The sequence below is a fragment of the Bombus vosnesenskii genome, unplaced genomic scaffold (assembly GCF_011952255.1).
Source record: "Bombus vosnesenskii isolate JDL3184/JDL3185 unplaced genomic scaffold, Bvos_JDL3184-5_v1.1 scf7180000013264, whole genome shotgun sequence".
Lineage (NCBI taxonomy): Eukaryota > Metazoa > Arthropoda > Insecta > Hymenoptera > Apidae > Bombus > Bombus vosnesenskii.
In genome coordinates, this window is record NW_022882924.1 from 3,036,820 (window position 1) to 3,060,567 (window position 23,748).

Below are 23,748 nucleotides of genomic sequence, written 5' to 3' on the forward strand. Positions count from 1 at the left end.
AAGGAAATGACGAACAGCGAGTTTATAAGGAACGGTTGCCACTGTTCCGTACTTGGAATTGGCCCGTTTCTTGAGTCACGCGGTAATAATGTCGCAACTGGTCGAGATTCGCGGCGATTACGTTTGCGACGCGCTGTTGCGTCGTGAAATTTAAATAAACTACACCGGCCGGTACGGCGAGAAAAACGCGGAACTCGACGTGGCCCTCCCGTGTTGTCGGCATCGTCGTTCTACAACAACGGCGTACCATTTTCAACAACGAGATCTCTCGCTGCAACCAGAGTCTCGCCTGTCCTTTCACCTTATCCCGCTCCTCCCGTGGGAAGTCGAAGAAACGAGAGGCAAGAAGTGGTAGACAGGTTACAAGGAAAGAGACGACAGTCGTGCGAAGTACGAGGTAGTCAAATCGACGGGTCGTTTCGCAGCGAGTAACGGATGAAAAGGGGGTTTACGCCCCAAGACGTGCTTCCATCGAAAGTAATATTTTTCGCCGTGTAACCTGGTCTGCCTAGTTGTTGCAAGTAGAAAGAGGAGCGAGATAGAAGAAAAGTACGGTAAAGAAGTAACACAGACGTATACTCCGGAAGAATAAGCGACTGCCATAAGTAAGGGCGGAAAGGGACGAAGAAGGTACGACTGTTAGAAGAGGCCGAAAAGGAGTTGGAATCGCGTCGAATTCCTCTGGATTAATTTTCTCCGTGTATCGTATGTTTGCCGGCTGCGATTCTCACCTCTCGGGAATTTCAAATCACGGATTGTAACGTGTGCAGATGCGAACAACGATTCAAACATCGTTCGAGATACTCTGGATCCTCGCGCGAGAAGCGAGACGTGGAGCCAAAGAGGGAGGAAACGATCGGCGAGAGAGCTGGCACAGGTAGACGAGAAAAAAAGGGGTGAACAGCAAGGGGGAAAGTGGGAGCGAGGAAGACGGGGCCAGAGAGAAGGGCAGCGCGGCCAAAGGATGCAAAACTTCCGAAAAAGAGCACTAGGTAAGCGTGAAGTGCGCCAATCACGGGCCGTTATTGGCGGCAATTATGATAATAGCATACCTCGAGCGAGAATCTCTCGTACATGCATACGTAGGTGTACGTGTACGTGCACGCGCGCAGGTAGACACGCCGACCGGCGGCGGCGATGCGGCGTCGGCCGAAGGAGAAGAACAGAGCCGTAGGCTCGCGAACTACCGGCCTCTATTAATCACATAAATGGTTCATCGCAGCTAGCTGTATCGCTATCCGCGATAATTACGCGCAAATTACGCTTACGAAAAGCCGACCCTGCGATCCCATTGCTCTCCGTCCTCCCCGCCAAACAGAAGGGACATGCTTTTAAGAGAATGAAGTCTGGCGCGCAACCACGGGACAGCAGACTGCTTGTAGCAGTGAAATCTCGGAAATACATAGGACGAAGAGATAGACTCTGATATGGCGAACATCTGGCGACGAGTAAGTAAGCGAACTACATACTTAAATTTAAGTGGTACTATTCTTTACCTTCCTTTTTCCTCAGATTTTCAATGGGTATATAATTACGTGCATTTCATAAACGTATTTTATATTCGATCAATGGAAGCTTGTAGTTATTATTATAACGTACCGGTCTTTTTGGTCATAACCGGATCTGGTTTACCCTACCAGTCTCATAGCAAGTATTACACCCTACCAGTCAAGGGTAGAAGCATCGAAGCGCGCTCGTTCAGATCGAACATCGATGGCTGGCAATAGAAACCACGTCTGTCATCGCGACAGAAGCAAAAATCTTTCCATCGAAGAGATCTCGAAGAAACCGAAAACGTACGAGTCGTTCGTTTTCGTGCATGCCGACAGATATTCCCGCGCACCAGAAAAGGAGACGGGTTTCTCATGCGGCGGTTGCGAAATGAGAAAATTGCGCAGTCGATGGTTCGTGCCGTCTAATTACGGGACGAAATCCCGAGGTCGTCCCGACGTTCCCGCGGTTACAGAGTATCCACTATCGAGTAACAGTTTCGCGTGTCTAATTGGACACGTGTAGTTATTTGCTACGGCCAAGTCCTGATCGAGCCTGTTCCGCGCTCTCAAAGTAGCACGCGTACGCGTGTGTGCGTTTACACGCGCCACAAACTCGCAAACGTGAACACACAGGTATACTTGCAGGGCCAGCCCATAAAAGCTCGTGGACACCATAACTTCGCAAACACGCCTCCTACATACGCGGCTACGCGCGTTCTTCCACCCGATAAGAGGCCACTCGTGTACGCGCTGCGTGTGACGCGTCCGCGTGACCGTGTGCGTGCACGTGCGTAAAACCATTGTGCAAGCTACGTTTCAAATCGCCGCGAACAGTTGAATCGAACTCGCCTCAGTAAAACCACTTCCTTCCACCCTCGTTCGTATTCTTGCCACTATCATTGCATCGATGATTCTTTAAACGGTCTGATTAAATCTGACACGAAAATATTTTCAGAACGTAGAAATTTGCATATTGCGGGTCATATTTACGCAAAACTGTCTCCAACGAGTGATAGCTAAAATTAGTATTTCGAAACTGCCTGTCTTGTTGCGCGATACAACGAAAATCCATTTATCTAATATTCGTTTATACGAATGAAATTTTAGTTAGTTAGTTAGTTCGATTAAACGATCTTCTGCCCGTTGGATCCATTAGAAGTCACTCAAAAATCATTAGGAGCGCGAAAATGAATGAGCTATCATTATATAAACTCCACTTGCACGAACTGTTTGACCCCCGCTGAATTTAGATAAATATTTCCTAGTTCTACCGTATTCCGTTCTTACTCGATTACAAAACCAACAACTCGTACCTCATATGCCTCGTACTAGAATATACTTCTCCAAACCGAGAATCGTCTGATAATGGAAATATTTGGGAACAAACCAAACGTTAAATCGTCGAACGTCTGATCCCAAACAGATTACAATTATCCAGATATAAATGTCTATCGCGACTTCGTATGAATAGTTAATCATCGAATAACATTTTCCGGGAAAGAGAGCGATTCGATCGTGAAATGCCAGTCCACGACTCGAACATGCGCCCCGAATCTCCAATAGGGTGAAAGAGAGACAAAGAGAGGGTGGAGGAGGAGAGAATTGCAACTCGAACCTACCACTTAGAAGCATGCATGCCCGAGTAGGATAATGTTACGCATTTTCCGCACTCGTGCTCGCCAACTATTCCGAAGCACGACACGGGGCCGTGAAAACAATCGATATCGCGAAACCGCCAACGGCTCCAACACCGTTACGTATATTCCGGGCCGCGCTCATCGCCTATCGAAACACCGTGCCGCCGCCCGCGAGTATCAGCGCGTTCTCGCGTCAGAAACGCCGATAACGCGGCGTCGTTAATAATCCTCGGCGCCCCGTATTCCAGCCATGTTCCAAGGAAATTTCTATAAAGCGGGGAGAAAACAATGCCGAAACGCGCTCGTTGCTTCAAGCTCAAAAACCAAATATCGATCTCGCTCGCCTCTCCGCCGCGTTCTTCGCGTTACAAATCGAAACTATTCCTTTTTTCTAGAATCGTTGGAAATTATTCGAGACTCTATTCCAAACGATTTCGAATATCTCAGCCTTCGATGTTTCGATAGCGAATTCGATTGTAATTTCGATACAACGTATATACTAGTGCGACGCTTTGACGATTTTCCGTGTCGGATCGCGGGAAATAAAATCGTGATATATCCAACGGGTCCTCGATCCAGCATCGACGATGGTCGTCTATAATCCCGCGGAAATTTAACAGTTCCGTGATTCGACACGGATGATCCGAACGTCAGATGAACGGATGTTTCGGAGCGAGCGTGTTTTTCTTCGCGGCTCCGCACGATCCTACTCCGTCTAAGGACGAACGATCCGTAGGGCCACGATTTAACGTTAATTTTCGATTCGACATGACGATTATCCCTATACCGTCTTTCTCTATCTTTATCTTTCTTCCTCTCTCTTTCGTGACACGGACACGGCGTACGCGGCGTTAGACAATGAACTGCCCTCGGGTTCCCAGGAACGGATCGCCGGTAGAGATGGAACGGGACGAAGGAACGGCAATTACGCGTAATTCGCAGGTGTTGTGAGAAAATGGCGGTTGCTGGATGTGTTTTCAACCTTAATCGCGGCAATTTTTCTGCCATTACTAAGTTTATCGGCACCGTACGCGCCGCGTTCGGCACGATACACACACCGGACCGAGCCAGACGGCCGCGATTTAACATTATGATCGCGCGCCACGTCGATGCCACGTCTCCGTACACACACGTATACGTTGAACGGAGAAAGAGGAAGAGAGAGAGAGAGAGAGAGAGAGAGAAAACTCGCGAGCGAGCCGGTTGAACGCGCGAAAAATGCTCGTCGACGCGTTACGTTCCAGCGAGTTTCGAAGGAAACGCGCGAAACGTGTTATTTCGTCGGACGCCAAAGTCCCACCGTGAATATTGTAACGGCCGGCTTGATCTACGGTTTCGGATTGAGCAACGGGGATAATCGAGCGATGCCACCGGCGCTCGTGTCCGCTTGAAAATCGTTTTGCTTGCGAGATTCTAACGGTACAAGGACGAAACTATTCGTAACGAGGTGTTTCGGTCGTAATTATGCCCTCCATTCGCAATGGTGTCGCAACGATCTCGCAATCGTAACGCGAACAGATTCGCATACCTGTCGCTACTTACGTAAACATATAAAAATAAATAGCCTAAAATCCTTCTCGAGAAGGGAATACCCGAAACAAGGATAAATTATATAATATACACGTTTGGGACGAAAACTTCGCAGAAACGAGTGTTTGATAGACACTTTGCCTATATACCTGAATTTACGTCTTTCCTAGTATGGAAAACGCGCGTAACAAATTCTCATAATTCTTAGTTACGCTGCACAGAAACTTTTCGGTACCTCCCTATCGCGATTACTGCGAGTATAAGCCCATAAAATTACCCGATCAGTCGGTTCTGTGGATTTATGGTTTATGGACAAACGAAATTTCCCCTTTCGAAACCAGTACGAAAGTAAGGCGAGATACTCGCGGATTGCGAAACGCTACGAGTCAATGAACGAACGATATTAAAACCAGCACCGTTTCCACTCACGGCAAAGTAAATACGGCGAGGCGAGGCAACCGATGGAGGCAGCGGCGAAGGTGGTCACTCGTTTCCCGAGAGATACGATCGTCCGAAATGGATTCAGGTATTTCCTGTTTCCTCGTGTATCTTCGCCACCTGCACCCGTTTCTCAACTTTTTCATCGGCATGTCCTCTGCATGTTTCATAAGGATTCTGCGCGGAGGTGTAAAAAGCGGAATCGAGAATGAATCGGAGTATAAATTAAGCGGTAAGCCACTGTCGGTGACTGTCGTTTCGAAACAGTTTGACACGCGAACACGGACGAGAGCGGAAAATCAAAGGCAACTGAGTCGTTACCGACAGAAACGATTTGGCAAATAATTTTCGCTTTTCATCGCGTAATTCGAGAAGAAATGGCCGGTCACGGTCGGACACGTCGCCGTTCCAGATACACGATCACGTTTGCGCGTTCGTGACCGAAACACGCGTGAAAACGCGATTCTCACCGCGAATCGTAAAAGATGAAAGCGAACGAGGAAAGAAAGAAAGAAAGATAAATAGATAGAAGGAAGGTCGCAGGGGAGAACGATGCAGCGTGCAAGACGTTGCGAATCATTCGACAAAAACAAGCGCTTGTAAGCTTAATTAGCTCGTCGTGACGACGAGCGTTCGTGTAAACGAGCGCAAACACGGTCGGACTTAATTGACCGGGCAAATACAAAAATCTTGGGAAAACACTGGTATCTCGTCGGTGCGCTCGGAGCGTTTCGTTCGACGAATGCGCTTCTATTGATGTATTTGTCGGAGTTTTGAGGCGACACGGTTTTCCAATATTCCGATACACGGGCCTGTGCACAGGGGGCTTCGATGGCAGACAGCCGAAAAAACGACGAGTGTCGTGACCTTCGAGAGGAAAAAAAGCCTGCCTCGACGAGTGGTGCGCGCGACTCGTTCTCTCGTGGGAGAACGGATTAACGGAGCACGGTTTTTCCGCGAACGAACGAAAGACCGGCGATTCACCATTTGTGAAAGCGATCAGACTAGAACGCAAGAACAGTGGAATACCGACGGCAAATGTCATCGGGGGCCGAGCATGCACCGCAGATGTCACGAATCGAACCGTTATCGCGAACCCGTGAGCTCGCGTTATCTATCGATACTTCGAATCGTTGTTTCGAGCGTTTTCTTCGTTAAACGATCTGATCGATGATCGCGGTAATCAAGCTCCGAGACGATAAACCAAGAAAGAAAAACAAAGTATCGCGGGAATGTTAGCCGTAATCGCCCTACGTGCTCTAATATTGATATAAATGAATCACACGCGGCTCTCCTCTCCAGAGGCCTTCGATCACCGGCGTCACCTAAATTTCCAGCAACTTCTATCCGAAGTTTCTTACGGCCGGTCGTAACTTATTCTCCCAGAGGAGCAGCCAGAGGCACGTAGCCTTCAGCACACACGGCATGAAATTTCACGAATTTCTGCCGCGAAAATCAAAGGTCTACGAACGTGTAATACGAAACAGCAGTGGATGGTTTGTTCACCAACTAATCACGAACGCTCGATTCAACGGGTAACGCGTCGATCTAACGAACGGGCTTTAATTCCAATATCCGGATGGCTGGCTACGAACGCGATTACAAACGAAGGTAACAACGCTAGGAGGTAACAACGCGCGTATCTTTGAAACTCCGAATCTTTGAAGGATACTCGTCGAGTATTCTTTTCGAGGTCAAGCCTCGTTCACCGTACTCCGAAATACGTGCACGAGGGTCAACTATGTATACGCGCATAGAATTCTCGGATCACGTGTACACACAACGCGTTTGTGGTTACCACGGACTAAGCACAGCCGTTGCAAAGCTTTGAGCATTGGCTCGTAAAACGAGACCTAATGCGAGGTCTTCCCGCGGGACGTGTCAAAGTCACCGGTGCCGTCGCTTCTCGCGACCTTTGCTTTCACGACAGAGGATACCGTGTGCACGCTGCCACGAGCTGCTTCTCTTGATTTTCAAACGCTTTTATCCAGAACGAACCGAGTCGTGTGTTTTAGTCGTCGTTCACGCGTTGGAAAAGCGCGGGAACCTCTCGAGTTTTTATTGAATTTCGAGCGCGCACAGATCACGCCGATAGAATACGACTCGGGTACTTACAAGATGGAAGACGAAGACGGCGTGGTCTGGGTACATCGCACGAGGAATTTAAATCGGAACGCACAGAACTGTCACTGACACATGAGAAGCACTCCGGTCCCGTAGCTATCCAGTCGAGTCGAGCTAGAGCGAGAAAAATCAACGTCGACGGGACACGAGGAAAGGATCCTTGGTCGCGGCAAATCGGGCCGTACTTCCGCAAGATCGATGGACCGATCGGAGCACGACCAAGCGTCCGACGGCTCGGCGTTCGCTTCTCTCGGTAGCCTCGAGGCACGAGGAAGCGGTCCTTGGAAATTTCCTCCCTTCCTCTGTTCGTTGATCGCACACCGCTAAATACCGAGAACTCTCGCGTCTCTTCAAACGGCCTGATAAATTATACTCCTCACTGTGGTGAACCGGTTGCTAGTTCTCACTACGCTCGAACGCAAGAACGCTCGAGGAATAAACAACTCACGATGATACGCACCGTACGAAACGAGCAACAGGGCTGCTCGCCAACTTTTTTCCACCCAGTACACAAGAAAAACAAACGCAACAATTTCTCACGAAACAACCATGTTTTCCGCGCACTACTCGACGAATCGTTTCATCCGGTCATAGGGGTAGATCGGTTCGGTCCACTGTGAAAAATTTCAATCTCTCCACCACCGTTGTTGATTGCAGCTGCTGCCCCGATCGTAGCGCACTATCCAAACCGTGTATCACGCTTTCCACGAGTCTCCATGATTCCGATGATCGTTCGACACGCGTTCGAATCGCGCACGATCGTACTCGACGGAACAGTCACCGGGTCCCGTAAGGCAGGACGAAGCAGCAGTGACTCCGAACGGTTCGCCGCGAGGTGATCATCCACGAGGAAGAACAACGACACGCTCGATCCGCTTTCAGCGGCGTCGACGGAGAAACTAACCGAGCTCGGGGGACGAGAGAGCGTCGGCCCCCACCACCGACGCTCGCCGCGCATCCCCACCGCTCCGACAGCCGAGTGATTCCCCTCTCGCGCCTAGTCACCCACCCCATCGCCTCGGTTCGCCATCCACGGCAACCAGCTCGCTTCTAGCCACCGCTCGCCCCTCCGTAAGCCTTTCTTCCTTCTCTCTCGCGAACCCGACGGCAACCTATTTCCCTCCCTTACCACCAGGTTCACCCGTTCTCGCTCTTTCTCTTTTACTCTCTTTCCATACCTCCTCCTCGCACCCATCTATCCTTCCCTCCCTACCTCTCAGCCGCTTTCCCTTACCAATGCACTGTCGGTTTCCAAAGCTCTCGCTCTTTCTCTCGTTCACGCTCTCTCCGCTTGCCCTCGTCGCTGAACTCTCAAGGTGGAGGCACTCGGCGACCGAAGGAGATGCGCTCTCTTGGTATCTTCTCGTTCTGCCTCTCGCTCGCCGCTACTTTCCCGTGTGTGCACGACCGTGCGTGCGTGGCGGCCGGTCCTAGCGTAGTGTGCGCGGCCGAGAGAGATGAACCGTTAGGTGGTGAGATCCAAAGGGTGTTCTAATCGCTCCGTAAACGAACACCCGACATTCGATGTGTCGCCTGTTTACGACTATTCTCCGAGAAAAAGAGAGAGAGAGAGAGACAGATCGGTTGTTAGGGGTGGTCGGATTTTTGAGACTTTGACGTTACAGAGGATGTGATCGACCTGCGTAGAGACGCGACAAATTGAACCGTTTCGTTCGTTGATCCAGATCATTCTGTAAGTGATCGGAAGCAGATAAATACAATTCGTTGTGGAGGATCATCGAAAAGTACGGCATTGAGGGTCGGTCCGCTGTTTGTTAGTTCGTCGATGCTTCGTAGCTTGCGCCGTTTTAGTTGCCACTTTAATTTACAATAGATCGTTTATCGCGATACGATACGAGTGACGGATGAAACGAGGAAATAATTCAAGGATTTCCTCCACCCCTGCTGTCGTGTTCTTCTTAACGTCTCGATATCGAGGTAGCGTTAAGCTACGAGTCGTTTAATCTAATCGAAAAATAATATTTCCGCTCCATCTCGAGCAAGAGTCGAAACGCTTAAGCACGGGAACGATTAAAGGAGTCGGCTACATCGTTCTAACGATGCGACGCGATTTTACGCCATCGACTTTTTCACGTGGAAGGACGCGACGACGCGCTAAACAATAACGTCTCGCGATTACCACAAATCCTCCGTCGCTTTCTTCGTCACTTATCACAGCCCGCTGATCCGGGTTAAGTCTCCTAAAGCGTCCGGGAGGAAAGCGACGCTTGTAAAGCGTTCGCGGAATCGCTTCGGCCACGTAACCGAGCGTGTATACACGGCCGGTCCGTGAAATACGTCATGTCCCCGAAATTTATTCATCCGTATTTCTTGCGAACGGTGAAAACCGCCCCTGGACAAAAGAGCAACCCTATCTCCGAGGTATCGCATAAACAACCGAGATCGCGATCTTCCTTGAGAATGTACGATCCCCTTCTCCCACTCCGAGCTTTTCTCCCTATATCCCTTTACGTGTCACCGGTGGGTTGCAGCTATTCGAGAGTGCGAGCGAATTCACAAAAGAGACACGCTCCCTCTCGAGCTTTCTCCCGTTAATCCCAAAAGTCCATAAATAGTAAAAGGGAGTGTATTCTCCGATGGGTCGTTTACAGGATCACGATGATACCGTGACACGGGCCGGTGACGCTTTAATCCGACGACGCTACGCGCCAATCAGAGTATCGTAGAATTTGCGACCGCTGTTTTCGCATGCAACTGTCCGACTCAAATCGTCGACACTGGTGTTACACTACCGGAATGGAAGATTAGATGGCAACGATTACACCTTTGTGAAGGCATCCATATCGTATCGATGATCGAAAGAGGGTAGGATAATTTGAACAGACTCGACGAGCAAAATAATAATAATCATAGTCCGAGCTTAGGAATCCGACGATTGTTTTCCACGCAGAACTTGTCATTAGATGTTAAAACACGCAGCGATCCCTTGCATCGAGCAGGGGCGTTAGAAAGCTAATTCTTTCCAAGATGCCGTACAGACAATTGTGTAATGCAAATGCCGTCATGTTCCAGCTTACGTAAACGATCCACGCGAACGATTACCAACGAGTCACTCAATAGAACGCCAAGAATACCAATAGTGCATGACTTCTTGGCACGTTTCACGCTTGATCTAAGGACAAATCGGTGCTCGTTACTATAAAATCGCAACGCATTAGAATTTTCCGTTCTCCTCTGTTTGCGAAATCGAAACAGCTCCCTTCATACACGAGCTCTGTCCGCTGAAAATGCTGATCAACGCTATATCATCGACTCGCCGAGAACTTCCAGCGCGACGAAAGCTTGCACGTGTCCGTAGGTGAAACGCGATTCGTTTCAACGGTTTCGAATACCGCTGCTTACCCTAGAAGCGTCACCGTGTCCCACGCAAACTCAAGGTCCACGATGAGTTTCCAAGCGACGCAGCACGCTTTCACACTTCACGAACCTACGACAATCGTCGCTGTCTGGCTTCCATGGCGTTCGAGCAGCTGCCTGAAACGAGATTTCGGGGATGTTCGACGGAGAGGGGGCGAGTAGGTGGCCCATTGTCAGGGCGAGTTCTCTCTGTTAACCTTCGTGTACCATCATCGGGTATTGACTATTTCACGGTTCGTCCCAGCGCGTAAAAAGCGAAAAATTCGAACCAGTCCCTTCCAAAATGAAGCGGCAAAACGATCCTTTATTACCTCGCGATTGTAGCGATGACGTTTTAATCATGCATACATATTTCGAGAAATATCGAACACCTGTCGAATAACAGAATGAAGAAATCTATCGGTATGCGAATTAAATTTCAATAAAACGGTGACTCGCGAGTCTCGCTCTCTTCTTCTCACGTCGGATCGATATTTCTCGCTCGAGTAATTAGTCCAGTTCGCTTACGATACAGCAACACGGCCGTGTCGTACGAGCGAACATTATTCGAATTCGTTCCGCGTGTCTGACATCATTTTACAGCCTCGTTGATTTTATAGAAACTCGTATCAAGCGAGATGCGAGAATTTCACGACACGTGACCGATTTCGCGAGTTACGAGCGCGAATAAGCCGGGAGCCTCGGGTTAAAATCTACCCTGCTCGATACGATGTTGCGCGACTATCTAAAACGCGAAGAAGAAACGACACGTAAGAACGCAAAGTCCCCACGTTCCGCGAGCGAGCGCGCAGAGACACGTGGAACAGGGAACGAAGGGTCTTTAACGACTTTTCCGACCGGTGTATTTTACGCGTGTTGCGTCAGCGTTGTCCGATAGAATGGAACATCTGGCTGGGGAATTAAACGTCACGCATAAGGCCGATTCTACTAGCTCGGACTATACTTTGCCGCCTATAGTTGCTTCCTGTGCCCGATAAATACTATGTATGTACTTTAACGAGCACAGTCGTTCTATGTGTTACGATCACTTAACTAATCGTAATATACAAAGTCGAGTTCGCCTTTTACATCGCCACTTCTGACCCTAAACGATTCGCTTATTCCGCGAGAACGAGAGAAGCGCAAACGTGAAAAAGAGGAAATACATTTTCCTGTACGACGAAACTGTCGAAGCTTATCACGAATCAGCCATTCGTAGATTCGCCGGTAAACAGATTATACGGAAATCTAGAATCGCCTTAATTCCGCACACGTAAATGTATACGTGCTTCGAGTGTTGTAAGCATTACCGAGCCACGACGCGTAATAACTTCATTTACGGCATGTTTCCGTAACAACCTCCGTGCAACTGTAGCACCACCTGCTCGTGGGAAAGAATTCTCTTTGTCCGGCTACGATCGAATCGGCGTTGGTCGCGTGTTTCTGTAATGGCAGGACGAGCTTCCACGACCTAACGCAGAACCGGGCTACGCGGTGACACGGTGAAAAGCGATGGAAGAGTTCCGGCGATACGATCTAACGGCGAATCGTGATATCGATTAAATATCGAGCGATTGGCTGGCCGCTCTCTGTACAGTGTACTCACGCAATTTTTCGTTGCTGCGTCCGGCTAGTCCCGAGTCGTTGACGGGTGTCTGCAACAGAAAACGAGCCGGTCATTAACGCTGTATCGGCTTCACCGAGCAGCTATTTATACGACTACGCGGCTCGCGTATCCGCGTGTACACACGGCCGCGGCCGTGCAAGATCGAATCTCGAAACTCGTTCGCTATGCGACCAATGGCTATGGTTCATTTAAACGCGTTCCCCCTTAATCCCACTATTTCTTCCATTATAATCACACTATGGACAAGACAGCGTGCTGAACCATCCCATTTGCGTTAAATGCTCGCATTATATCGTGCAAAGATTATTCCTTCGCATAGAAGGTGTATCAATTGTACGCAGCTCGCGAAGCGTGCGTTTCTCTGCCGTACAAGAAACGGAAGAAGGTAAAGTGTAGTTTGGCTTTTAAAAACGACCGAGATGAGGGAAACGACGCCGGTGGCCGATAACGAAACATATCCTTGCGACTATAAGTGGTCATTGGCGTATCCAAGATAAAAGAACATTGTATTAGATTATCGTAAGGTTTTGCATTCGAGGGATTTCAGTAATCCATTCTCTTTCTGTAATCCCATTATCGGCCGTTTTCCTTACACACACATATAACGCGACTGCTTTCGCGTCACCATGATTCGAGGGATGATCTCTCGCACGGAATTGGCCTCGTTCGAAATAGGGACGATCCAACTGGCATATAGTCGCCAGTACTCGTCCGAGACTGTTATGTTTCTTCTCGTTTACGCCAAAACTATCGTAACGCGACCAAACTATACAAAGCGAGCGTAGTTTATAGGATCGTTCCACTGCTGAATGAAGTTCCAGGCTGCGATCGCGTGTAATAAATCGGGCCGGCTACGTCGTCTATTTACGCGTTTCGAGGACGCCCGTTTATTTATCCGTCTCGTCTGGCGGAATAGCATTTTACATAAATCAGTGATTAATTCCGTGGAATCGGTGCTGCGAGTCGCTCCATTGACTGTGCAAATACACGTACAGGGATCATGTACATATGCTATGAACACGTGCGTACGAGACTATCGTCCACGTGGCGACACAGTTCGCTTTCTTTTTCTTTTTCACCATTTCTCTCTCTCTCTCTCTCTCTCTCTTCCTCCATCACCCTCTGTCTATCTTTCTCCTTTTCTCGGCCAACAGGCGTTCGCCGGCATAATAATTGTGACACGTATCGAATGCATTCATTTCGCGTAGGTAACGTCTCACTCGACGTCGCGACGTTTGCGAGCGCAAACGCCGGAGGGGAGACACTGTTACCACACTTCGCTATTACCACACTCACGCTTTATTCACTCACACTGGCTATTTATACTCGCATTTATACACGCGTTTGTACGTGTGGAGGAGACACAGCAACGTACTGCGCGATTCGTACACACGTATACACACGGATGCATATTGGAGCCGAGGGACCGACGGCCCTTTTGGAGATCCTCCCTACGGGGTAACCAAAATCGACTCGAATCGAAAGGGAACCAGCCCGAAGCGAGTCGGGAGTGGTGCCAACTTAATGAGGGACCACCTAGCTCTAACTGTTTGTTTTTCAACGAGATCGGGCCCCGAAGGAAATACGCTGGCGCGATCCACAGAACGGCCGATCCCGTTCACGGTCTTGTATCGCGAGCCCTATTCCCATAACTTCCGCGATTTGGGCGTGAAATTACACGCGGCGGAATCGGCGCGAGAAACGCCGATAGTTCGATAAAGACCCGCCCCTTTCATTCTCGTAGTTCTTCCTTATTTTTTCTCCTTTTTTCTTCCTCGAGATGAATCCGGATGGATATAAAGGTTATCGTTTCTTGGCTATTCGTGGTAACATTGTTACGGGGTTATTTAAGGACAGCGTAGAAAGAAAAGATGAAATCTTCGTTCGAAAGATCAACAAGATCTCGATGGTATCCAGGCACGATACAAAGACACGTATTAATTCGACGGATCTCTCCGATTTTCCGTAATTCGCGGCTATAAATTAATCCTCGCCGTGCATTAACGACGCGCAAATTACACGCGCGCCCAAGATATTTAATCCCGAAGACACGCTGTAATTATCATGGGTCGCGCGACGTCCGACTTTTTTCATAAATGGATCCTCGGCTAACGCGATGTAACGCATTTATAACGGGCTTCGATGGTAGCCCGGGACACCAGCAGCCACGGAATTACCAGCTCCTAATGTCGTGTTTTTTTCAAACAAGCTTCTGCACCACCCGGAGACCTCGCTTCCACCGTTCTTTCATCCGGACCATTCCGAGAGAGGAAATTAGGCAGGAATCCCTTGCGCTTCGTCAAATTTACCACGCGTTTTTATAAGATCTATCCTTCCTTGCAATCTCCTCTTCCATCCTGTTTATTAATCGATATCTCGCGCCGCTACTTCTTTCTCTTTTATCCGATAGTCTACTTACATATAGAGTCCATTTTACTGGAAGTATACGCTTTACATATTTCTCTTGTACGTTTCATCTTTATATTCGAATGACTTATGATAACGGATTAAGAGAGGCTCCTGCGAGATTTAAACTTACACGTTAATGACAGATTAAGAAAGAATCCTATGCGCTTTAACATTCAATCGTGTTTTATCTCTAACCGCGTTACATTTATCGAGCCAAGTGTTTTACATCATTCTCCATTATCCTCTGCCCCCCCTCTCTCTCTCTGTTAATTACGAATCTGCATACGTACGATGCTCGCGTCCTGCGCAATCATACCGAAGATAACAAATCCTGAAAACCAACCACTTAGATTTCGATATAACGTACAATTACGTGCAATTATTACACGACGTCTTCCGAGCACGGTATTTATTTGCGTAAGTGGTAATGCAGTGTATGCGTAGCTTCCTCCACGAGTGCATTCATGCGAACCGCGCATTAATACATTCCGCCATACGACATACATATATGTATATCGATTGTACCGTTACGTTTCACTTTAAAAAACGATGGAACATACGATGAAACGAAATATCTTCCACATACGTGGTCGGTGCGTGTGTTACTCGTACTTCTCCATGATCGACGCGCGACACGGTATTGCTAAACTGCTCCCGCGTAGTTGTACATTTGTACGTTTGAATCCCTTTATCGCATCTCGCTTCGTTATTCTACAATTGGCGGAAATTCTATACACAATATTGAAATTTAAAGTACACGATTCGAACAAGGTAAAGAGACCTCTTTTCTTTCGTCATTACATGTATTAAAGACTAATAGGATCTCGTTATATATAAATCTGATTATTCTGTGAAAAGTTCAAGGCTGAATTAATTTTAAAATATGGAAGCTTTACAGACGCAAATATCCATGTCCTATTTAAAAAGACTGGTGAAACTAAGAAGAAGTAAAAAAAAAAAAAAAAACTTGCGGAAAATGAATCGCCGAGCGCGATATCGGTCATCCAGGGAAAAAATACACCGGTCACGATTTTATTTTATTTGCTACTGACAGGTTCCGCGAGAAAGCTCGACAGAAGCTCCGCCGGTCATGTTGCTCGCTGTTACCGTGTGTCTGTAGGCTATCCTACACGATCACAAGTATCATTCTGGATTTTTGCGCGTGACACGCGTGTGAAAAATGTTTCCGCGCGAAACGTGTCGACGTTCGAACGCGTTTGCCTCCGACACCTATCACGGTAATTGATTAATCGATATTTTTGATTCCGCGAATCTTTGATTCTTCGTCGAGAGATCTACGAGAGATCGATGCGAGATCTGCCGGATGGCGAAGAAACGCGGAGGAACGTGGTAGAGGGAAATAAACGCGAGTCAGAGGCGAAGACGTCGATCCGGTCGTGGCACTTTCATGCAACGGCTGGCCCAAGGACGATTTGTTCCTATTAGCGGGCTCGTGTTAATCGCCACGGCTGTATAAACTCGCCTGCTAATGAGTCGACGTATCATTTTCTCCGCGCAAACAAATTCCGTCGGGACGAGACGATACGCGAGTTCGTATTAATCCCAGGATGCTGAGAAAATTATCGTTCGTCAACTTGATAACGTTTTTATGCGGCAAATCACGCACTTCCGTCATAAAGCTACCCGTTCTCTCTAGGCAAACAATTCGGTGAAGATGACAAACTGTTTTACTGCCGTCATTACAGGCATCTCGAAGACGTTCGTTCCACTGGATCTCAGTTACCGGTTTTGAGATACATCTAATTCTTGGATTTATCTACGTGCCGATGCATCGTTGGTAGTATATTTTTAGTAGGATTTTTTTCATCGTCAGCGAGAAATTTTATCTTTTTTAATCTATGAAAGATAATCGTCGTACGTGTGTACGAAGCGTGAAAAGTCTCTCACAGCCGTCTTGATCGATCGGATCGATTAATCGCTGGAAAATTTCTCTATAAAAGGTGGTAATTGCATCTAGCCAGCACGGTACTCTCCGCGGGAACGAGCTCTCGATTACTGACCCCGGTATTTCACCGCGAGATTGCTTCGATTTATCGATCCTCGGCTCCCACTCTCGCTCATGATCAATACGTTTCTTGGGAAGAAAGACTCGCGTCGTTGGCCATTTCGCTCGCCGAAACTTATCGAGCTCGTTCCTTCAAACGAACATATTTTTATTTACCGTGTTCCATGCATCGGTGAAATCCTCCGCGAGACGGAACACGAAATGTCACTTACTTGGAAACATCATGCCACCGTACCTGGCCTCTAGTGCCCCCTTTCTCGGCTTACCCCTGTCTCCCCTCGCGGCTCTTCTCTCGTCGACTGATCAATTCCTGCAGCGTCCCAAGGTGGAACGCGCGAGTCCGGACACCAGTCGGTTGTTACAACCAAACCATTCCAAATAAATAACCAAAACATTCGCGTTATGCGCTGTCGATTCCGAAAATCAGCGAGGCGCTCGATAGCTTCGTTGACGTGGACGAAGCGAAAGTCGGGGAAGTCGACCTTTACCGTCTCGTGGAAAACACGTCCCACGTACGAACGAATCGCGAATAGTAACTAGTCGGTCGGCCATTGATTATCGAGGGAATAGGAAAGGGGTGACGTTGACAAAAGGCGGTTTGACGAAGGAAATGTTAACGAGGGTTGCTTCTGTTTCCTAGGATGTCAGAATCCACGTGTGCAGAGCGCTGTTTCACGCTGGAGCTTGTTCACCACTCGAATCAACCCTCTTTGTATCGGCCGGCGTATCGTGCATTTTTATTAAGCCTCGGCCCCGGAATAATCGACGCGAAATTCGAGATCGCCAAAGGCATTTCGTCGCTGCTGTCGTGCACGCGTCTGTCGTCCGTTCATTCTCCCGCTTCTCCTTTCTCTCTTTCCAAGCCAGGCCTTTGACATCCGGTGACCTGTTCCAAGCCATATGCCGAGTTTCAATAATTTTCAATTAGTCTAAAAAGAATCGGCGCTCTACAGGCCGAACGCACGACCGAATTTTAATTCGAGCCTCGTCCCAATCCTTTGCTCTTTTCCACCCTTCGACGTCGCTCTTTGTCGAAGAACTGTACGGTCCAAACGAAGGTTCGGTAGCGGCCGCGAACGAATCAGTTTTGTTACCACAAGACTGTTCCGTCACAAATAGTTCAATGATAGTCTCTTTTTCTATAGACGGAACGTGAACGCGTTATTCGCGGGATAAATTGCATTAGCGTTCACTTTGTCCGCTAATTAGTATCGTCTGACAATGTTGACCAATGTTATTGTTATAAGTAAACAATTACCACGGGGCGAGTGTACGGCTTGATGCGATATCGATAGCGAACAAGCCTCATATGACGATACTTGTTATAGTTCGCGAGCAAATAATTATCTATATTATTAAATGAATATCATACATTCAAAAGCAACGTCCTATTGATATAAAACCAACGCAACGTCGTTCTTCGAGTATCGTCGAAATAGTATTCGCGACTTGTTCGTATCGAATATTCTAGTCCAATATCGTGGCTCTGAAGCGTACGAAAAGAGAACGAATACCGAGGTGGATTATATTCGAAGAGTAATCATCGGTGATCAGTCTCGTCGTGCGCCACGAGCAGTTACGAAGTCGCGTCGAAAACGTTCGTGGCGCGACGAGTACGTGCACTCTTTTCCTTGGTTCCGCGAGCTCTTAGAGAATAATCGGCGGTGAATCGGTCTCATCGGGAGTCGTCGGATGTGTACGATAATATCGATACATCTGGGGAATCAGGGTGGTTCGCGTAGACACGCTTCGAGATGCTCAGCGATGTGCACATCGAGTACAAGGGGGAGGCTTTAATAGAGCCAGCCAGCGTACAGGCGTACGCTGTACGATGCTTTCGTTAGATTGGCGTACAGTGCATCGGTGCAGCGCACAATAAACCAATGTGTATTCGAAAGGGCTTAACCAGACGAACTATTCCGCGTAGTTTCTATTAGTAAATCATCCGCGTACTGTGTGGCATAGATAACGACCCCCCGTAGCCAAACTACAATGCCGCCGACGCGGAAACTTAATTAAGTATATAATAATTAAAATCCTCCCCGCCGATGTTGCAGCCAGTGTCGTCGTTCCGTCGACACGAAGCTACGTAGTCGTCCCTGTGTCAACGTTCCACGCCGACTACCTAGTCGTCATTTACGAAACTCGATCACGTTGTTGCTGTTGGTTCGCGATCGATCCCAAGAAATCTATTATACCGGCGATAATTAATCCTTTATCGAGTCTCGAAAGATTTCTCCTCTCCTTTTTTGTAAATCACTCTTAATCGGTTCGATGCAACGTTAGTTCTATTCATCTGTCGAAACGCGTCGCCGGTTACCCAGCGAATTTATAACTCGGTAGGAACGCGAAGTCGGCCACGGGAAGAAAGAATGCCGGCCGAGAGACCGACGAGGACCGGGCGAACCGGTGGACGGGGCTGTTTAAAAGCCCGACAACCGCGCGTTCGCTCCTTATCGCGTATACATTGTAAGTACGTACAGCTGATTCTCGTTTTGCATAAAATCGAGGCGACATCGCGGGCCCGGCTCCCGGTTTGGCCTGCACGCGCGCCTGCGTACACGTATACGTACGCATCGCGAAACGCACACGAATCCGCCGCGTTGCACACGAATTTCTTTTACGGCCAGTTACTGAAGACATTAAAGTCCACGAGAGGGAGAGCACAGGAGATTTGGACGGGCGGATGCCGTGGGGTCCTGCGGTCCTGCGCTAACAAGACGATCTTTAAAGGAGGAAAGCGTTTCCCCAATCACCAGTTAACATCTTTGTCTCGTACTCGCACTGTCGGCAACCGCCGCTTCTGAATATATTCATGAGAAACCGACGCCGTTATCGACCGCGAGCCGTCCAAACTTTCGAAAGTCCCGACGCCGTTTTTCGGATCGCGACGCGGTAACGCTCGCGCCGCCAAACTTTCGAAAGCTGCGCTAGATCAGCGTAGCCGCGCCCGTAACTTCGATCGACCAGCTCTCGAACGTCGAGCCACGTCCGTCGCACTTTCATCAAGAACCGATCAAAGTGTTCCCGACGAATCCTAGTTAGAATGACAAAGGTCCAAAGGGTATGATCGCGCGATCCTCGACGTTGGCCCGTAATTTCCTCCTATACAGGACGATTCAAATGCAACGATTTGGTTCAAAGGTTAAGCAAGATTGCAAAAGCAGGTGTACGAGAGACAGAAAGAGGAAATATTTAACGCTAAATGCCGGCGACAATTACGAGGGATTCTCACCTGCGGTTACCGATGTCTCATAAATCAACGACAATTTTTTAAACGTTCCTTTGCGTAACTACCGTACGAATACTTACTCCAGACGCTTTATCAGGATTATCTTGTACACGCGCAACCATCGAAGAAGGATTAACGAAATACCGACACTGTTATAGAAGGAGATTACGAAGCTCTCTCTCGACGTATCGGAAGAAAAACAGTCGAGAAATTGTTCGATTAATTAACGCCTTTCTAATTAACGTCGGACGTCCTGAACGATAGACAGTCGTCTAAGGGTTGATCGGAGTTTTATTAATGCGACGGGTTCTCGGACGGAAACACCTCCGGCGGATAAACCCGGACTGATTTATTTTCATCGCGAACTGCCGCCTGCATCGCTTCCGGCGTTATCTTGATTCGATATTGGGCCACCCTACACGGCTAAAAATTTTTTCCATAGCGAAACACACCCTAACGCCAGTGCGTCGCACGTATCCACCGATAATCGAGATCGTTTCGCTCTATCGAAAACGCCCATTTGCCGGGAATAATAAGTTGGTCCGGGTGAGAGGGCGCGCCCCCTTGATGCTGAATTATAATTCGATCGTGTTCCGCGCGAGGATTTTCATCGGTCTCCGAGGAATAATTTTTAGTCGCGCGGTTAAAAGAGCTCGCTGCTGAAACAAGTTTCTCGTGTTATTTTTAATAGACGCATAAAGTTTGAGGAAGATCGCGTAGGGAATAGAAAAAGGGGCGGGGGAAAGGGGATGAAAAATACGCGCAAAGTTGGAAGGAGTACGTTTCGTCTAGCGCCTGCTAATGAATTTGTCAATAAGGCTATAGATATACGTATTTGTTTATCCCTTTTCAATCGGAGAATCAATATATGAATATTCTTTCTCTTTTCATATGCTAACACGCTTATCTCTAAAACACATAGCGGCATACGATAGCATTCGCATACTTAGCACGAAAAATATTCTGTAAGCAACTATATACAACTACTCGACAGATGTGGGCTTCCGTAGAATTAGAGGAAGGAAACGAATATATAGAAATCGATGGACGAGTGGAGAATTCTCGTATAAGTTTAGTTGATATAGTAGACGCGTACGTTGCAGGCTTGAGATAATTTCAAGGAAGCAAACCTCGATTCGAAGAAAACGTTCCGAAGGACGATTAAGGCAAGTCAAACATTCTACCATTGGGTTATTGCTTCAAATTCGGTTACGCGTCCCCTTAACGTCGCTTATCTCTTCACTGGTAATATTTGTTCAGATACGAGGTTGCGCGGCTACACGACGACAGCTGTCGATAGAGACGACACACTTGGGAAAATAGTGATGCGCGACGGCCACGGGACGGCACCCTATCGTCCCTTTTCCCGCTGTAATCGGCCAACGCCGATGTCTCCGTAACCGAGGGATTTTTCCAACGTTCGGAAACAACAAGGGTATTACCTGATCCGTTACGAACCGAGATTACGACAGATAATCTGGTACAGCTGTAAAACGACGTTATCGGCATTATTCGAGTATTATTCTCACACTACAATTCTCAGACGTGTTTCCCATTTTTGCACGAGTGATCTATCGAAACAGGGACGGAAGCTGATCGTGGTATTCACGATTTCAGAATCGCTGCTGGATTAAAAGTCGAAACGCAACGGTGAGACATACCGTGGAATTTACGAAATTTCAATGTCATTTGGCACACAAATACACGAAAAATATTATCGAACGCGATACGATCGTACGCCACTTAAGCACGTAGGCCTCGCGTCGGACGAAATAAATGAAATTCAGCGGGGGGAAGTTTGGTGGATGGCTAAGTGACGCTCGTTTTCGATATCTTTTAAGAGTACAAAGATATTTTCCTATCTCTCGGAGGTATTCTTATCCGTTTCTTCGACCGGTGCGACGCGACGTTCCCACTGCTTCACGATCGGCTCACACTCGTGACAGCGCTGTCCCTCACAAATGGACGATAAAGTTTTATCAGTCTTGTTGTCAGTTCCAAAATGTAGGCTGCTATTCCTCGCGCTCGCACACAAACTCGCGCGACTGCAAGTCTGCCACTAACGCGTCGTCGGTTTGCTGCATTATCTGTCTAGACGTTTCTTCTCACACTCTACATCCATGCATTCTTCGAGCGTTATACGAACGTAGCTCGTTTAGCTTCTCCTCTTCTTTTCCCTCCGTTCTCTTCCTTCAAAGGGAAAACATTACGCGACCACGCTTCTACTCGCCATTCCTATATAACAAGCTACACGTTCTATTTATTAAAGCAATATTCGACTATCGGCACGTAAGCAACCAAACCGTGCACGTTCACTGGGTAGACGGCAGAAAGGTGAATACACGTGTATAGACCGGCGTTTCACAGTACCGTTAATTTCGCCAGAATTTTACAGTTGAAATTTTAAGGGATGCTCGTCGCTTGCATTAATATTAAGTTCAGAAACGTAAAAAATTGAATTGCTAATGTTGTCGACGTATTCCCAAGCAGAATGATATACGAGAGAGCTCTAATTTGATTCAACCCGCCTGTAAATATATATATGCGGCTCCTCCCTTCCGTCCTGCAGTGTTCTACGATTAACAATGCGCACGTGGTAAACGAAGGCGAGCCCGCAACAAAATATCGTAGGAATTATTAAATGGAATACGTGGACCGAAATCCTGATCTTGGAAACGTAATATTACCCTGTTTTTTGATCCTGTCAGCTGTTCGCTTGTAATTATCGTCGTTGGTAACCTGGTTTTATTTAAAAAGTGCGCGTTGGTGGAATTATCCACGGTGGAGCTCCGTTTATTGGGACGAGAATTTAACGCGTCTGTTTTTTAAACTGTTATTGTGTGAACGAAAAATAACAAGCTACGAGGAAACTTGGCGTATTTTAGTTATGTAAACTGTCTTGCCACTGGACGAATACTGAAACATTTTATTATATTTAATTCGCGACAGATGAATTCCACGAAATCAACATCGATTCACGTCTCATGCTATTTCTCGTGTTTCACAATACTCGCTGATTCTAAACCTTCGCGTCCTTTCAAAAAACAAGCTACATAATCAACTTTTGTACGCTACGAATAGAATACCTAGCGCTGGTGACCTACGTGCAACTCTTTCCTATTCGGTTTCGTAACTACGAAAGCAACCCTATGTACGATACCAAGAAACCAATTACGACTCCAGCGTTATTGTTGAAAACGAGGGGGCTCGGATTACTCACGATGAAGGAAGAACCTCTTTGTCGCAAGCGGAACGTCACAGTCGTCGCCGAAGTAGTCAGAAGAGGGTTGCTGTTATATCGGCGTGTCCGGTTTTATGGGATCAGGCATTCAACGCAGGTATGACGGACGCGTAAACGACAGGTTTCCGGTCTCCACGATCTGGACACACGCGAAACCAACTGGAAAGACGTGAGAGAAAAACGAGGTAGGCGTGCCGGTGGATTCGGTTGGAAGTATCGTACAGGCACACATATGTAACGTACGTGTCTTCACCGATACGAGATCGTTTCAACGTGACGAGTAATTAAAATTTAGAATCACTATCGTTTGCCAATGTTCGCCCATATCACGTTCCAAGAATCGTATTAATTACGTCTTCCTCATTCGTATGTGAAAGTGAGATTTCACGCGGATGACAAATGATCGAGAACCGAGCGAATGTCGTTGCCAGAGTATCGTTAGTCAGCGACGAGTGATTCACGGTATTCGCTCAGATATGATATCACGTGGATACGATGCGTGTTGCGTATATATATATAACTTCCGTAAAATTCCAATCTCGCGATCGAGGAAGAGGGTTTTAACGGTTGTTATCGTTGTCATTTTACTATTTCATTTTGTACGTATCGAACAAAACTCTGTCTGAGATCCACG

At 47.7% G+C, this 23,748-nt stretch overlaps 1 protein-coding gene across 5 annotated transcripts in view; it reads right to left on the bottom strand.

Annotated features, from left to right (window-relative positions):
* LOC117241320 (latrophilin Cirl-like) overlaps positions 1 to 23,748 on the bottom strand; it is a 358,814-nt gene that overhangs the window by 275,702 nt on the left and 59,364 nt on the right. For 4 of the 5 annotated variants that reach the window (XM_033507286.1, XM_033507289.1, XM_033507275.1 and 1 more), the window contains exon 1: positions 7,214 to 8,127. The gene's annotated coding sequence lies outside the window, so the exon portion shown is untranslated. Of the gene's footprint in view, positions 1 to 7,213; positions 8,128 to 12,185; positions 12,235 to 23,748 lie in introns of those variants that run through there. The other variant, XM_033507271.1, reaches the window with a different exon arrangement.